This window comes from Mytilus trossulus, chromosome 1 (assembly GCF_036588685.1).
Source record: "Mytilus trossulus isolate FHL-02 chromosome 1, PNRI_Mtr1.1.1.hap1, whole genome shotgun sequence".
NCBI classification, from domain to species: domain Eukaryota; kingdom Metazoa; phylum Mollusca; class Bivalvia; order Mytilida; family Mytilidae; genus Mytilus; species Mytilus trossulus.
The window spans coordinates 26,747,374-26,766,122 of record NC_086373.1 but is presented as its reverse complement, the minus strand read 5'-3'; positions in this window follow the sequence as shown (position 1 = coordinate 26,766,122).

The following is an 18,749-nucleotide window of genomic DNA, read 5'->3' as shown; positions in this document are numbered from 1 at the left end:
CCCTTCTGTTTGTAGGTTTGGTCTATTATTATCTATTCTGTCACCTCAATCGGAACTTTCCTTTCATTGTCTGTTCTCCCTTCTGTTTGTAGGTTTGGTCTATTATTATCTATTCTGTCACCTCAATCGGAACTTTCCTTTCATTGTCTGTTCTCCCTTCTGTTTGTAAGTTTAGTCTATTACTATCTATTCTGTAACCGCAATCGGAACTTTCCTTTCGAGGTGATAGACATCAATGAATGCATAAAGCATATACACATGGACGTCGCTCTGGTTTTCCAATGTGTCCTACGTTATATAAAAAATATTGTAATAATAGTTATCAAAGGTACCAGGATTGTAATTTAGTTCGCCAGACGCGCGTTTCGTCTACATAAGACTCATCAGTGACGCTCATATCAAAATATTTATAAAGCCAAACAAGTACAAAGTTGAAAAGCATTGAGGATCCAAAATTCCAAAACGTGGTGTCAAATACAACCAAGGTTATCTATGCCTGGGATAAGAAAATACTTAGTTTTTCGTAAAATTCAAAGTTTTGTAGACAGGAAATTTATAAAAATGACCAACAATAAATAATAGAAACTTGTTCTAAAAAGCAAGATACATGTATATAAAAATCAACGTAAAATACTTATCACAAAGACTCTTTTTTATTTCGCTTTTCAATTACAAAGCTAATTACAATCAATTTTTTTTTATTTAGCATAAACTTATATTACTTTTCTTCTTATCAAATTGCTTGAATTTGGCTTTTAAGATTCACAGTACATTCGTTTTCCGTAGGCATGAATGATATTAAAAAAACCATTGGACATTTTATGAACAAAAAAAATGATGTGTCCAGAATATAAGAAAAAAACTTTTTTTGACAATTTGTAATTTCTATCATTCAAAAAATACTGGCACATGATTGAATAACAGATAAAAGAGGGACAAAAGATAGCAGAGGGATAGTCAAACTCATAAATCGAAAATAAACTGACAACGCCATGGCTAAAAATGAAAAGGACAAACAGACAAACAATAGTACACATAACACACAATGAAAATTAAAGAATGAGTAACACGAACACCACCAAAACCTAGGGGTAATCTCGGGTGTTCTGGAAGAGTAAGCAGATTATGCTCCACATGTGGCATCCGTCGTGTTGCTTATGTGATAACAAATCCGATAAACCAACAAGCAACAAGGATAAATGTTTTGTCTAAGTGCAGGTCACAAATGTTATCATATTGCAGACCCAATTGGTAAGTTTTTATAAATCTTTTTCGATGTATATCTTAAAATCATCTTAGTTTGAAGTGATGATACTTTATGCAATTGTTATCCACTAGAAAACGTAACGTAAATGAAACTTTAAGGTCAAAGTCACACACTTATTTTAATGTTAGAGACTCTTAGTGTATAAGGAAAAATAATGTCATTTCTTTATCTAGCGTGCTACATGTTCTACATCATGAAAGTCGGTGATAATTTAAGTGATTTAAAGGATTGGTTACTATAGAGCACTACTATGTGATATGACGCACAAACAGATTTAGCTAACGATTCACCAGTTCCTCGTTGTTAAATTTTGAAGGTATCAGATGATTTTCCTATTCTATTTGTGTTCCTTTGATCATAAGCAAGACTCTCCATTTACCGGTGTATTTAGTTTTCTGTTTATTGTTTAGGGGTGTTTGTAGGATATTCTTTTGTGGTTTTTAGAACGGTATTATTTGTTTTCGTTCGACTTTTTAGTGTCCCTTTGGTAACTTTTGTTTGTAAGCAATAGTTAAATTGGGATATGATCTCCCAAAAAATCATTTCAACGACAACTGTTTCTTTTAAACATAAAATAGCTTCACTAACAGAACATAGATTCAGGTTTGGTGTTTTATATTTCATGATATAATTTTATTATTTATTAAAGCAATCAAATATATGCATTAAAAGTTCCTTATCCATGGAACGATTATTATTAGAAAACTATAATCATTATAATTACTAATTTTTTGATAGGGATATAATTACTAAATTTAGTAATAAATATTATAGTATATGGATTATCTTCCTTAGATTTACCTAAATACACATACGTCTCTGCCTAAACGTTGATTGACAGAAGTACAATTAGACTCCTCTACAAATCATAGAATGTATGTGGTTTTATATAGAGTGAAAGAGAGGCGCAAGGTATTAAAGGGATATTCAAACTCCTGTCTAAAATAAACTGACAACGCCAAGGCTAAAAAAGAAAAAGAGCAACAGATCTTCAACAGTACATAAGATACAGCATAAATAATAAAGACTGAGAAACACAAATCCTACCACAAACGGGTGTGATCTCGAGTTAACATTTGGGTATGATAAAAATAAAACTAGATTTCATGGAATGAAAATCTTAAAAGTTTATTGGTTAAGAAGCCATGTTCATGGTTAAACATTATTAAATGTCATATCTATATATGTACAGTTAAATATCATAATTATATCAATAAAACTTAGTTTTTGTTAGAGATATAATTACTAAATAAAGTAATATTCTGGTATATGGACCCTCGTGCTGTGATTTAAATTTATGTTTTACAAAAACGTCGGACAGACGTACAAGTAGACCCCTCTACAGTTGAACTCTATATCAAATGTATATTATTTTTCAATGACATTCACTCGCGGATCATCGATTCGTTTATTCTATCTTTCAACCAGTAGGAACACACAAATCAAATCAACTGTTATAAAATCAAACCAATATGAAACGAGCGTCCGACGTACACAGTTTGACTCATGGTATCTTTGATAAGTTGAACGAGCGTCCGACGTACACAGTTTTACTCCTGGTATCTTTGATAAGTTGAAAGAGCGTCCGACGTACACAGTTTTACTCCTGGTATCTTTGATAAGTTTATACATAAAAGAAGAAATGTTAAATGACATAAATGAATAAAAAAAAAAAAAAAAAGTAGAAATAAAAATTAATGAAATTTTTGAATTAGAAATTTAAAACAATGGTGATATGGGGGACTAATCACGGTCGTCTATGTTTTAAGGACAAAAGTCTACATTTTTAAGTCGATAAAAAAAATGCAAGTAATTTTAATTGATGTCATCACATACGTCATCGTTTATCTGTGCACACATGTTTCAGTTTTCGTTTGATATGTTTGAGCTTTTGATTTTGCCTTTTGGTTTGGGACTTTCCGTTTCCAATTTTCTATGGAGTTCTGTATATTTTGTTATTTTACTTTTTATGTCATTATAATCTGTTTTAATGTAGTTTAAACTTGTAGCTGGAACAATAAACAATAGCTCTTTCTGCTGATGGACTCGAGTTAAAAGGTAATAGTACAATAAGTACAATATCTTCTCTATAATCCTTCCTTGTATAAGAAACTGTTTGTATTTGATTGTTTTAAATACATTTCGATTATTTGTTTTTTTTTAGAAAATAAAACTGTAGGAATGTATATTATTCAAGATAAGTTATACCTCAACTAACTAGAGGACAGGACAGTAATATTAATAATTATATGTGTGGTCTTATTTTTCCATTTATTGAATTTGTTTAAAGTATCCGAGTAAAATTTAATCAAAACATATGTCTTAAAGTTTCTGTATTTATTCTGGTAACATGAAAACAAGGCTTAAATAAACACGAAAAGGCAAAGGAATTTTGTGGTTTTCATTGCTGTTAAATTAAATTTTGACACATATAAATATTTGCTCACATTATGACCCGTTAAGCCTGTTCGACTTTGGCTAGTGTGCTATATAAAGTTTGTATAGCTTGGTCTCGGCTATTTTTTTTTTTGCCGAACTTGGTTGACTTGCATCATTTTATTTTGCCTCGGACTATTGTAGCACTCAACGAATTTAGAACACAAGTATGAATCGTATGCATTTCACATTTTAAGAGGGTATGATTTTAAACATACCTGAATATGATCGAAAGAAAAAAAATGACTGATTCGATGTTTTACAAGTACAAATGTACTTGTATACGTATGTATAGCTATATGACCAAAATGAGACATTAAAGAATAACAAAACCCTTTTAAATCAGATTTTACTTATAAAGTTTGAAAGTTCAATTTATCAACAGAGATCGTTTATGTTATAAATTATATTAAATTCGAGTGTCTCCGATTGCGTTGTTTTGTAGAAGAAACCCGCACTTTACACGTACAAAATTCTAAGCCTAGTACCTTTGATATTTTTTTCATACCACAAATGACCAGAAGAAACAATATTGAAATCGTTTGTCTTGTTTTATAAATGTATAAAACTACTTCAATGTTGAATATTTATCAAGTCTAAGCATTGTAATTATTCTATCATGTCACAAAGCTGTTAAGTTTAAACGTCTCTGTTGGCTTCTAAGCTTCATTTTGTGAAGAACTGAATGAAGATTCGGCCAATGATTCGAAGTAAGTCCGAGCGACATTGATTTTGTCTAACAGTCATCGTTGACAGGATAAAAGTGTTTAAAATAATGCATGTAGGGGTACCAAACCATGGCTATAATAGATTTGTCTTGTTTATCACGTAAAATTTTGACAAAATGGTTTCTTTGAACTGCTGACAAAAATATAAAAATACAAAAATATAAAGATATAAAAGTTTCATAACATTGGAACCACACAAACAACACTCTAAGCCAATGTCACGCCATCTACATTCGAGTCATGACTAAATTTTCATCTAGTTTTACGCAAACCGGAAACAAAGATGTTGAGTCAAGGAAAAAAAATGTTGTGTCCAGAGCCCGGATGAACAAGAATTCAGACAAAAAATGAAAAGATTTATAGATAAATTTAGTGTTGTATAGAATTTTTACATCGTGCAGCAACCAAAATTGAATAGAAAACACTTTTGCATGAATGTTGAAACATTTGTTGGTCTCAAATGTATTGTTACTTTTATTGATGTATACGCTTTTCATTTATGCTATTTGTCTTTCGCACAAAAGTTTTCTTTCCTTCTTGTCTTTGTTTTCATCGTCCATTATCGTTTTATATTAGATTAACAAAAAAAGTTGAAATTACGCTAATTTCTGACCTTTTTTTTTATGAATACATTCGTTGGAATCATCAGCGGAATTTTGAGTCTGGCGAAGTAATCACATAAGTTTGCAAATACAAAATGCTTTCATGTCCGTGTCTTGACGATGTTACAAACCTTGTTTGTTATTTTTTGATAACGGTCAGCAAATGGTATGTATTTTCCTAGGCGCAAGAATGCTTTCATGTAAGGATCTGATACATCAGAAGTTTCAATGTTGTCATAATTGATAAGAAGTAACGATTTTGATTTGTTTCTGAAAAAGTGGTTTACAGCTCCTCTGAATTCCTGCACACAGAAAGGATCGTCCTCCGTGGTATAGGCTTTTGATAAAACCACAATGATTTGTTTAGACTGAGCAATTTTGATAGATATTACCTCCCCTCTATTCGATCCTGGAAGTGTATCGACAACAGTATCGTACACTTTTAACCCGTTCTTTAACAAGGTGTTCCGAAGATCGCCCAAAACCCAAAGCCGAACGTCGAGTTCATTTACATCATACGAAATGTAAACGTCATAATATAAATTTCGAGCTGCCTTTTGTTTCTTCGTCTGGCGCATCATTCGGAACATTATCAGAATTTCATATTGGAAAAACATAAATAATCCAAAAATAACGGCTAACAACGATACAATAACGGAAGATAGTATTATAAGCCAGTCCCACTTAAATTGAATATCCTCACATCCAAGAAATTCTTTTGTGATGTCCTCGACATGTAATATATTACCATTTGCATTACAAAGCAACGGATTTATTGTTTTGTTTACATTGTATACTTTTCTCCATTCTCCTATCCAAAGATTGTTACAATCACACACAATAGGAGTTGTGCCAAGATAGATGAGGTTGGCATCGAGTTTCTTAAACGAGTCGGGTAAATCAGTCAAACTGTGATTGAAAATAATAACCTTTTTAAGTTTTTCAAAATAAGCGATATCCACAGAAAATAATGAATTAATCTCTTTGAATGAATTATAGGAAACATCTAAAATTGAAACTCTGTTCAAATATTCGAAGAAAGGAAATCTTTTCATACCTGTGTTTTTGAAATATAGCTCTAGATTATGACCAAAACCTTTTGGCATCACTTTCAAGAATTCCGGATGGCTTATTTCCTGGTCAGAACAATTGACAACGAGTCTATCTCTACTCGGTTGGTCAAAGCAGTCGCATCGACTTGGACAATTTAAATCGCCATGAAGGTCGCATGTAAGTTTATCTCTTTCAATCTTGTCAAGAAATAGTTTAGCATTGATTCCCACATTCGGACCATCAGATGGACAAATGAAGTCGGGAAAATTTGGGAAAACAAAGCTATAATCTGGTTTCCATATGTTCGAGAAACGCAATACGGGTTCTAATCTACAATCACAATAATATGTGTTGTTTCCGAAATAAAAGTTGGTATTTCGCATAATCTTGAAGAGTTTTGGGAACTGATTCACAGAAAATCCAACATATTCGTAATCCGGAAAGTGCATAGGTGGATTTTTTGCAACAGTAACCGTTCCTGATCCGTAGTGTAGACTTGTATTGACTTTCCATCCTAGTACATTTTCTATTTCTTGAAATAGATTGTTTTCATAGTTTATCTCACAATAAAGTTTGTCCATTACCAGATTAGTCACGTCAATTTTTGTAAGATTGTTTCCGGACAAATCAAAATTAAATATGTTAATCGAATCGTCATTAAAAGCATGTGGATCCATTTCTGTGATTTGGTTGTTGGCTAAACTCACACTTCGTAAATTTGACATATTTTGAAACGTTTCATTGCTCAGATAAACTAGTTTATTATATTCAAGTTTTAGAATTTCCAAATTTCTCAAACAGGAAATAGTATTTATATTTGTGAGTTGATTTGATGTTAAATCCAAAAGTTTTAAATTCTGAAAATCACAAATATTTGATGGTAAGACTCGAAGTGTTCCATGTCTGTGTACAAGATTTGCTGGAGCACTTGTATTAAAATCTGACGGTGGCAGAACAAATGCGTTCGAACCAAATCTAACATACTCGATATGCAAAGCCTGGGACGATCGTTTGGAATGCTTGTCGATTTCCCATAATCCTTTAGAATGACAACTACAGCAAGTGTCATAATCAGCAACAACATGTGTGCATATAGAACTGTCGCAAAGAAGTTCTTGGTCTCCTTTCCATTGACTGGGAGACCACGGTACCATGTTTGCAAGCAACATTTGAATTTCAATCACCGCTATGAAATATAATCCTAAAAAGTGGAACATTTCAATTTCATTTAAGAAAAACTTTTAGTTGTCAAAATGTATGCTATTCTGAGATTGTACGCATTTATACGAACGGATGACAACTCGTGACAAAGTTTCTGCAATACATGTGGTATCAACTCCGCCTACATACAAAAAATAAAAGTGCAAGTATATAATTTGCCATCCGAAGATATGAATTAACCAAGGATTTACCCCGTTGTATGTAATAATGAACCACGTGAGATATTATCTATTTAAATGTCGCATTTGTCCACGTTTAAAGTAGATAATTTGGAATGTGCGAAAAACATTCCAAATTATATACTTCAACGTGTTGATTATCTCTCAGTAAATGTGAATTCTTTATCTCTATATTTTCTTTAACCATCTCCGAAAGATAAAAACATAATATTTTAATAATAACATTACTTGCGACAGTACTGCATTTTAAGTTGAAATAACTTAAAGGGTAAACATTAATTTTGAGATTTCCACAACTCGGGGTAATTTTTTGATAAAATGACACCACAAAACGAACAGAACCAGAATCAACCAACAATATAAAAAAACGAATAAAACTTGCAAAAATTAATCGAAGTCAAAGACCCTCTTCGACGTCGCATTTTAAGTGTAACGTGTTGTAAGGAATATCGTGCCCAACATTTGAAAGTAGCATTAGAGCAATTGATACTTTAATTCACCCTTATTACAAGAAACCATGCAGTATGCGCTTATTTTGAGGGAGATGGGATGCTTAGCTGGCAAGTTAGGCTCGCATATACACTTAGTATTATCTACCTAAACTGTCTGTACAGTTTTTTTTTTTTTTTTTTTTTTTATTATCATTAACCTGAATTGTTTTTTATAAAATATATAAGTTTCTCACTGAAGGTATTCAAAGAAGGTATCCAAAGATTTTGCGACGATGCAAATATTAAACTTTACAATATAAATAAATATCTTTAACCAATGAATTTAAATAGCAAAAGCTATGCAATTAACAAATATGTACTTATTAAGCTTCATGTAAATTATTTAACAATAAAATGCATTAAATATGGCATTTGGAGTTTTACCAAGGGAGCTAATAATTGAATAATAACACTGTCTGCCACACAGCATTTCGGGGACTCTACCTCTGGTATCTTTCCTCCCTCTTTTATAGCTGACTATGCGGGGGCTTTTGTAATTATTGGGGGCATTATGATGACGTATAGTTGTTAATATCTGTGTCATTTAGTATCTAGGCAATTATAATAGATATTCTTTTATATATAGCGATGTCGTTATAACGACTTAGTGATGTCGTTATTACGACAAGATATGTCGAAATTACGACATAGCGATGTCGTTATAACGACATGTTATGTCGAAATTACGACATAACGATGTCGTAATAACGACATGTTATGTCGAAATTACGACATGCTATGTCGTAATTACGACATAATTTTATTTTTTTGAATGGCCCTTATCGGCTTCCGTACAATTGCTCAATTGATTTTCATAATAATATCTACACCGTTTACAATTTATGTACTTTATATTACCTTGTACTTTTGTAGATGGATATATATTTGTTAATTAAGATTGAGATATAGAAGATATCATTCTTAAAAATTACGTTGCACTGAAAATGATATAGTTGATGTGAATTATTTGTTCTCATATCCACACTAGCCTATAAAGACTATATTTTGTTACCGTCGCATATCAACCTGTTTCCAGTCAAGAAAACTTGTCAGTGGTTTATAGTTTGGTATTTTTAGATTCAAGGAAAATGATCTTGTAGGTTATCATTGAGGGTTTTTGTTCAATTTTCTCAGAATATGTAGGGCTCTACATTTTGTATGGACACTTTTTATTTGGGTAAGGCCTTTCTAAACATCAAAATAGATTTTGTATTTTGTTTGTTGTTTGTCGTTTGGTTTTTTTTGGGTTTTTATTTTGTTTGTTGGTTGGTTGTTTTTTTTTTTTTTTTTTTTTTTTTTTTTTTTTTTTTTGGGGGGGGGGGGGTATTTTGTGACTCTGAGTTCTGACTTATTGTCATCTGCTACTCATTTTCGTTTATCTTAATAGTTGTAATACAGTTGTAAGTAGGTTTGTTAAACCCTACCGTTAGCGTCAAATTGGCTAAAATTTTATCGTGATTCGTCAAATAGTTTTTGGAAGATTTTTTACCGTTCTTCGATATGGATTTACCTCTATTACGACTTTTCTCTCATTTTATTCATATTTGTTTCAAACAATGAACCTAATGACATTATGACGTTAGTTCTAGTATATGTGTAGAAAATTCACAATTTTTTATTTGATAGTTTATGTCATTAATAATCTAAATGTCAAAATGTAGAGTCAAAAATACTATGTCCCTCTTTTTGTCCAAAATGTCTTCCTTGTAAACCGTACACAACTTATCTAAAGGCAGAGTGTTATAAATGTCAATAGATTCATTTTGGCAAAATAATGCATGTCAACATTATGAATTGAATAAAAATTAGTCATTAAAAAAACAGTTCCTGTGTCCACACTCTGCATGCTACAAGGATATGACAACGTTGCATTCTATTTTCCCAATTCTTTGCTTTTCTCGCAATGATGCACACTCTCCAAAATTACCAGAGTTAAGTTCAGTTTCTTGCTTCTTTTTCCTCCATAAAGGATGCTCGCTTTTCTGTTCCAATATAGCAAGCATTTTCAAAAGACTGTTTTGAATTGATATTTGCCATATAACAGAATCTAAAAAGTAGAAAAAGTTATAGGTTCGGTGTGTCTTTTCGAGGGAAAACAATGGACATTTTATTCTGGAAATCATGAGCGGTACGTTTGCAGATATTTCCTTTAAATAGGAAGAAACCTCCTCCTCTTTTTTTACAAATCAAGTATTCTGGTATGATTGCCAATGAAACAGCTATCCATAAATAGTTCAAATGACGTGGATGTCAGCAATTATAGAGAACGTTCGACTGTGATAAACCCCTATAAAAGGCACCGACATGAAAAATATAAAACAATTTAATTAAGAAAACTAACGGTCTAATTCAAAAACAATATGACAGACATGAACCAATAACAACCACTGAACTACAAGCCCCTGGCTTGCGGCAGCCACATTAAAAATGTGGCGGGGTTAAACATGTTATCAATTCAAAATAAGCAATTAATCGAAATTAGATGCATGAGCCTATTCATCAACATGAAATTGAGGCGCCATTGTATATACAGACAAACAAAGAAAGGCAAAATTGTTCATTGATTTGGTATAGGATTGGCTCTGGCATACCCATACTGTCATTTTACTGCATTTAATTCTTCTTCAGTCCGGGATATATTCAGAGTGTTCTCATTCTAGCCAATACAATAGGGTACACATTATAAGACAACTAATGAGAACCATTATTGGTTACTTAATATTTTCAAGGTGGGACGAATATTTGTATGAAACTAAGAGCTTCGCACCGTGATCAGAAGCAACAATGCCTGCACCCATTCTCGATGAGAATGAAATTGAGATTGGAAATGGGGAATGTGTCAAAGAGACAACAACCTGATCAAAGAGCAGACAATTAACAGCAGAAGGCCACCAATGCATCTTCAATGCAGCGAGGAACTCCCGCACCCGGATGCGTCCTTCAGTTGGTCCCATAACAAATATGTATACTAGTTTAGTGATATTGGACGTCTTACTAAACTTCGAATCATATTAAATTCATATGTAAAATTCAGCACATTAAAGGATAAATGCGCCAGATCTTCACTTCCCTTTTGGTATATTGTACACCAAAACAAAACGTACAAGTACTAGAGAAATGAGAGTAAGTGTTTTGAATTCAAATCAGATTGCAGAGTTCAACAGGCTTAGAAACAAGTTTCTTTAGAGGTATTTCTGTTTAAAACTGTATAGCAAACTTATATAGCTCTATTTTAAATAAAAAACTAATAAAGCATTATGAAAATAAGTTCTGTAGTCATCAATTTGGATTCCGTTCAAACCATAGAACGTCTGATAGCATATTTATTTTAAAAACTCTTGTCACCAAGTACTAGTACTTGAAAAAAAATAAGACAAAGCGGTTTGCTTATTTTGTAGATTTGCATGGTGCTTTTGACTCTGTTTTGCATAATGGCCTGTTGTATTAATTGATAAATGATGGTGTTGGTGTAAATATTTACACTACTTTGAAAATATATGTATAGCGTATCCCAGTCTGCACTGAAGATTGGTAATGAACACTCTTTGCTTTTTCCAATTATAAGAGGTGTAAGACAAGGGGACAGTTTAAGTCCCACATTGTTTAATTGTTATATATTATTGATTTACATTCAGCTTTTGATGAAACTTTTAACTCTCCAGTTCTTGACACTTCAAGTGTCCAAACTCTCAGTTACGCAGATGATTAAGTGTTACAGTCAGAGACACACCAGGGGCTTCAAAATGCGTTAGACAAACTAAATAAATATTGTATTAAATGGCACTTGAGTGTGAATATAAACAAGACTAACATTCTAGTTTTTCAGAACATTTATAAACAATCCCCACACCTCTTGTTCAATGATAAATTTTTGACTGAAGTTAAGGACTTTAAATTTCTAGGGAATATTATTAACTATAGGGGAAATTTTACAAAAACTACTGAAGAGCTGTCTAAAAAAGGTATTAAAGTTTTATTTTTATTGAGAAATATATGTCAAATTTCATTTTTTGTTCCCCCTAATTTGTCATGTAAATTATTTGATACTCTTATAATACCTATTTTGACATAGAATCATATTCAAAACAGTGTGGTCCTGGTCATTGATTGACGATCTAAATTATCCCATTGACTTGGACAGATTAGGTGAACGTTTGTCTGTAACGACCATTGCTCACTTTTTACTTATTATAGAATTTAAACTGTGGGGTCACCAAAGGTTCTTAACGCCTCTAATAATAAAAGAATTCGAAAAATTATTCAGGAATAACCTTTATGTTTTGATTTATATTATTGATATAAATCAACACATTGTATTATTCCGGATTCGTTTTTCGAATGGCTTTATTTAGGTGTTGAGAACCTTTGGTGACCCCACAGATTCAGTGTCTTTAACAAGTACATAGTGAGCAGTGGTTGTTACCGACAAACGTTCACATAATCTGTCCCAGTAAATAGGATAATTTAGGTCGTCAATCAATGGCCAGGACCACACTGTTTTGAATATGATTCTACAACTCTGAAATTTGGTTTATGGATAATTTTCAGTCAACTTTTTGGGGCATGCTGTAAATAATACTTTTTGTGATACTCTTGCATTAGCAGAAAAATATCCTCTTGAGAAAGTTCATTCTAAATATTGTAAAGCAGTATTATACTAAAAAACACAGGTGCTAGGTGCTAGATCAGAATTATGTAGATTTACTTTGGACTCTTATGTAAAAACTCGAACACTCATGTACTTTTATAGAATAAACTGTGGTGATATTAATCCCCTGGTTAAAGAATCTCTGGAAACAAACATAAAGGAGTAGGTCCGGTAAGGACCGGTTTTGGCCTCAAATTTTAAGTTCATTTGATGAAAGATTTTGACCTTTTTTTAAACACTTTAGTGTCTATTTCAATTGAATCAATTAGATTATGTGAAATATTTTAACAAATTTTGTCATTAAAAACGACCCGATTCAAGCTCAAATATGAAAAATCTACCAAATATGACGAAAAATGTCACTTTTCAGATGGTTTTCGTCAAAAATGAAATTGTTCATCCTCACTCTTTATATATATTATAAATTACAACTTACATTTAAATATTTTGGATGAACACGAATGCGGCCACCTCCGTTTCACACGAAACCCGTCTAAAATTTAACTAAACTACTAGAATTGTGAAGATTTCAGTAATTTAGCATGACTTAATGGTGGTAGTACGTCATGTATGAGCATTGTATTGTCAAAAACAGCCCATATCTATGGAGCAGAAGCATTCTACTGTACAATAAATAACTAAAAGTTTACATTTTAACAATTTTGTAAAACTGCTATATTTTGGGGCCAAAAAGGGGTCTTACTGAACCTACTCCTTTACATTCCGCAGTAATTTATTCTTGGTACTCATATGCAGATAAATATTTTAAAGATATGCAAATAAACCCAGAAATTACTCTAATATCAATGTACCTTTTAAACAATCAAAAAACGTGTTAAAATGTAATATTAAAAGTATGTTTCAGAGGAATATGAAAAAACTACTTTAAATAAACTTTCAAAATTAGATTCCTCATCCAAACTTTGTCTCTAGGGGAAATTAAAAACTAATTGTCAGTCTGAGGTATATTTAAATTGTAATAATTTTATACAAAGGCAGTTACTCTCAAAATTTAGACTTAGTGATCATTCCCTAGGCATTGAATTGGGAAGGTACAGAAACATTCCAAGAGCACAAAGATTATGTAAAAAATGTGGAGTCTTAGATGACGAATTCCATTTTTTGTTGTATTGTGACATTAACATATCACTACATTCTATATTTTTTTGGCTTATCTAAAAGACTATGTACCATCATCTCAACATCTTGATGAATTTGATAAACTAAAACACATTCTAAACCCCATTCCCGAACTTGTTTGTGATATTGGAGTCTTTAATAAGCAGTCTTTAGAACTGAGGTGGTCAGACAAGCTCATGATTGTGTTTTATACATAAATTTATAATTGAACTTTTAAAATATGTTCTATTATATTGTATTGTATTTCATTGTATTGCATTGTATTAAAAATGTATATTTGTTTCAACGGTTTGTATTGCTTGACCCTTATGGATGTAATTTTGCAATAAAGATTATTTAAAATATGCCAAGCTCCAAACTCGGTCTGAGTCTAAAAAGCATCAAGCTTAGACTATAACAAATCTACCACCATACCAAATCCCCCTCAAGGTAAAAAAAAAAAGAAATAAACAAATCAAAACAAGAAACCACTTGCTAGTTTGCATTAGAAGCAAAAATCATTAATCCACTCACCGTTTCATACATCACGGAATGAAGCGGTTTGGCCTTAGTTTGAAACCTGTTCAAATGAGCTGTAACTGGGTCGATTCCGCAGGTCTATATGTCGTATACTTACCAAAAATAGTATGTAGGTGCTAATATAATTCATTTATCAGTGTATCGAGGTTTAAGAAAGGAACCAAATATTCCAGCGTTTGATCATTTTTTTTATTTACATCTGCGAATCACTTAACATTTACGTACCCCCCTCACAAAGTTAAATAGAACAAAATACTTGGCCGAGAGCAGATACAATTGTCCTTTAGCCTTTGCTCTCTTTACAAGAAAACTTGAATGATGTATTGTTTATTTTAGTAAATAGATAAACTTGAAATGGACAGCCATGATCTATGTTGATATATATCCTATCAACGATAGCACAAGTCCAATTGAAATGATAAATAGGATAAGATATTGGTTTTATTTCAATTGATTTATCAATATTATTTTCTGTGTTCTTTTATTAATATGTTATTGAATGAATTTTGGTATATTCTTGTTTTGATATAATAAACCGTTCTGACGAAATGTAAGGATATTCAAATGTTTAAAATTTGGTAATTTTCAATAGCGTTTAAAACAGGTTAAGTAACCTTTCGCTGATGTCAACAAACGCAATGGCCTACGCCAATTCACGAACTTTGTAAAAACTGATCCTCTCAAAGTAAGAGAAAGGATCGGTCAGCCAAAAGTACAATGAGCAATGGTCCTCCTTTCCAGTGAACTCTTATTTGTTTGGCAAAAATGTATCTAAAAATACAATTCACTCGTGCCAATCTATACACATGGAAAAAAGTATTGCAACACATTGATTTTTAAAAACTTGAAAAATCAGCCTTTTATTTTGGATGGAATATGAAAAATATTTGTAAAATAATATTGAAACATAATTTATGATTACATTGGCATTTTAACTAACAAAAAATGTTTGAAAAAAAAAAGATTTATCTATTAAACTGCAATTTTAAAAACAAAATGAAGTGTTTTTTGTACAAAAAACTGCATTTTACAACTTTTACTGTAGTCGAACTTTACAATGTCAGACATTTCAAAATTTATCTTAAAATGTTTGTTCAAATCATGGTTGATAGTTATACGCCAAAGAATAAGTACTTTGTGCGCAGCCTCCGTTCAAACGGTTAACCGCCAATTAACGTCTTCTGATTCCTACCATAAATCGACTAATTTGTTGCTAAGGTAGCAGCAACCATTTCTGATGAAAGCATTGTTTATTTCATCACTAATCTTGTTTGGACTGGGGTGTCTTTTCGTGCACATTACGCCCAATAGTGTCCCATATATTCTCGATATGGTTCAAATCCGGGCTACGATCGGGCCAAGGAAGATAAACCGAATTCCATTGGAACAATGGACATTCCTCCACGATGCTAATTTCCAACTTTGGCGAGCTCTGCACTACATTGGATACGGACAACTGTGTGTCTGTTTGTAAGCAAAGGTCCCTGAAAATGGTCTTATCGTACGATAACCAGTAGCGATGAGTCGATCTCGAACAATTTCTGTTAAAAGGCTCCTGTATGCCCACCACTCTCTTTTTAGAATTGTATTGTATGCAATGCAATGGGTATCTTTCTGGCCAAGCTTCATTATGCTTGATTTTCCCTAGCAGATGGCATAGGGGGTCTTTTGATCTCGGATAGTCTTTGCAACGTTTATTGCCTGATTTTTATTCCCAAAACGACTAATAGTGGAATGGTGATGACCAACAATACGTGCGGTTGTCACAGCGACATTCCTGCTTCTCTCATGCTGATAATCTGCCATCTTGCTGTGGTTAAGAGTTGTGGAGGACCCATTACAAGGTGTCAATCACGTAACTTTATAAATTTGGTTATTTAAAGTGTTGAAAACAATGAGGATAAAACACATGTTTTGCTGTTTACGGGTACAGTAGCTGCATGTGCAGATAAGAACTTAACGAGTCGATAATTATTGATCAAACTCAGGTGATATTTAAATAATGTTTAACTAGATCTATTTTAACAAATTATATAAAAAAAAAATAAAGAGTATTTTTTTAATTTCAATTTCAATTTGGTGTTGCAATATTTTTTTCCATGTGTATAGTACATGCATGATGGTGTTTTTTTAATTTCGGTATCAACCATAAGTTTATCGTATAAAATTAACATGAATATATTTTTGAAATATGGGCCAACACTGAATTGCCATACCCGATCTCACTCCTTTTACTGCAAATGCAAATTTCGCCGGACACTTTGAGTTGGGGCAATCCATTGAACTGAAATCTTCGAAATTTTGTCAGTTTTCATACCGAAAGTTCACGGATGGTTCTCTCCGGGCACTGGTTTGTGGCTTCCGCCGCCTATAAATACTGACCGCAACTTAATATCGCAAAAGTGTCAAAAGTGGAATAAATTTAAACGGCACCAATCATTCATTCGATCAATCAACTTAAAATCTTTCTTTCGATATCACACGCGAATACTTTTCTACACTTATGCATATGGCTCTGATATTGCTGTGACCTTAGATCATTTAAGTAAGTTGATTATGTTCTTATTATGATTGTTAAAATTATTGGTGTTAACAAGGATTTGTATAGTTAGATATACTAATCCTTGGTGTTAATTGGTCAATAATTAAAACAAAATCATTGTATCAAATCCTTTGCTTATCATGACCCTTTACTTGAAATAATATAAATTGTAATGTTACCTTTTTATAAATCTGTAGATATTGACTTGATGGGACTTTATTTCATATTTGGTATTTATTGTTGTGTGTATGCACACATTTGTTCTCGAGATATTTAAAAAGTAAATCTTTCAATTGTTGTAATCTCATAAGGTTATGAATCCATCACAGTAATAAATGTTTGTTATATTTAGAAAGACTATTAAAAATTGATTTAAATTACTAAAATATCACTTATGTGCAACTTTTAATGTCTGCTATATATTTTTAAATAATAAAAAATAATATTCAAATATTCATATTAATCAAACTGCTGATAAAATACATGAAAAATGAAGTATTTTTGAAAAATCGTGTTTTGATCATTAGAGTTACTTCCCATTACCAGAGTTAAAATAAAATCAATGTTTCTTGTATTTCACCGATACTGGGACGAAAGGCAAATAAAAGCCTTCTTGTATAAAAAGACTTCCTATATATATATACAAGGTAATATGATGGAATATGTCACATTTCCCAATATGTGGGAAAAACTATTAAAAATATATGATTTTATACTGATCTTATACTAACTTAGTATAGACTGCAGTCTGGCCTTGATATAAAGGTTAATAAAGTTTCAATTACTTGTTTATTAAAAGTCCTGTATTTTTTTCAAAGCCGAAAGTCTCGACGTTTAAAAGTAAATATTTCATTAAGAATTCATTCGTATCCCCAAATTTCATTCACTTTTCCAACGCACCACACGAAACCCAACCAATACGGGAAGAGTTACATTTTTTTCTACGCAATATATGAAAGGCTACGGTTACATGGAAATGTAACAATAATAAAAAATATTATTGTTACATTGGTGACTAATTGCCGGAATGCAAAGTTGGATAAGGAACCGATTAATTACGAATGTAACAATAATTATTGAGGCTACGGTTACATTGCGTTATTGTTACATTTGTCTTTGGAAATTTCAAAATGGCTACCGTTACTATGGAAACTACAAAAAAAAATGCATCAAATTTATTGAAACTTTACATAAATGTTCACTGGCATGTGCAGAGTTGAAATATAATTTTGGAATTTTTAAAATGGCCGCCGTTACCATGGAAACAACAAAAAATTCATTTTTTTTCGAAATAATCCAAATTGTCTGAATCTTTGCTGTTAGGATAACTGGCATGTCTTAATGTGATTTTCGCCTCTGAAATGTTCAAAATGGCCGCCGCTCATCTGTCAATGGGGGACGTTTGACATCCGCTATTGCTTGCAATGGCAAATCTAGTTCTATTTGTATCCGTCTGATGAGTTAAGCATTTTTCAACTGACTGTTATAGTTCGTTCTTATGTTGTACTGTTACACTACTGTCCAAACTTAGGTGGGAGAGCGGGGAATCCCACTAACATGTTTCAACCAGTTACATTCTGAATGAATGTTGTCTTATACTAATAGTATCTACATGTAGAGTAGTCGGCTATCTTTAGTCGATGATGTATTTAGGATTTAACACATTCTGGTAGGTCAGGAGATTTACATTGCACAATAACAATAGTTGGAAAGCCTTGCAATACTCTAGTGTCCTCTGGTGTCGATGTGTACACTTCACATGTAAGCCTTGCAGTATTCTAGATAAGTGTCGATGTGTACACTATACGTGTAAGCATTGTAGTACTTTAGTGTCGACGTGTACACTATACATGTAAGAATTATAAAATATAATCATCAGTACCAGGCTTACAAGTCTTATAAAAGGGAGGGAATATTCTGCGT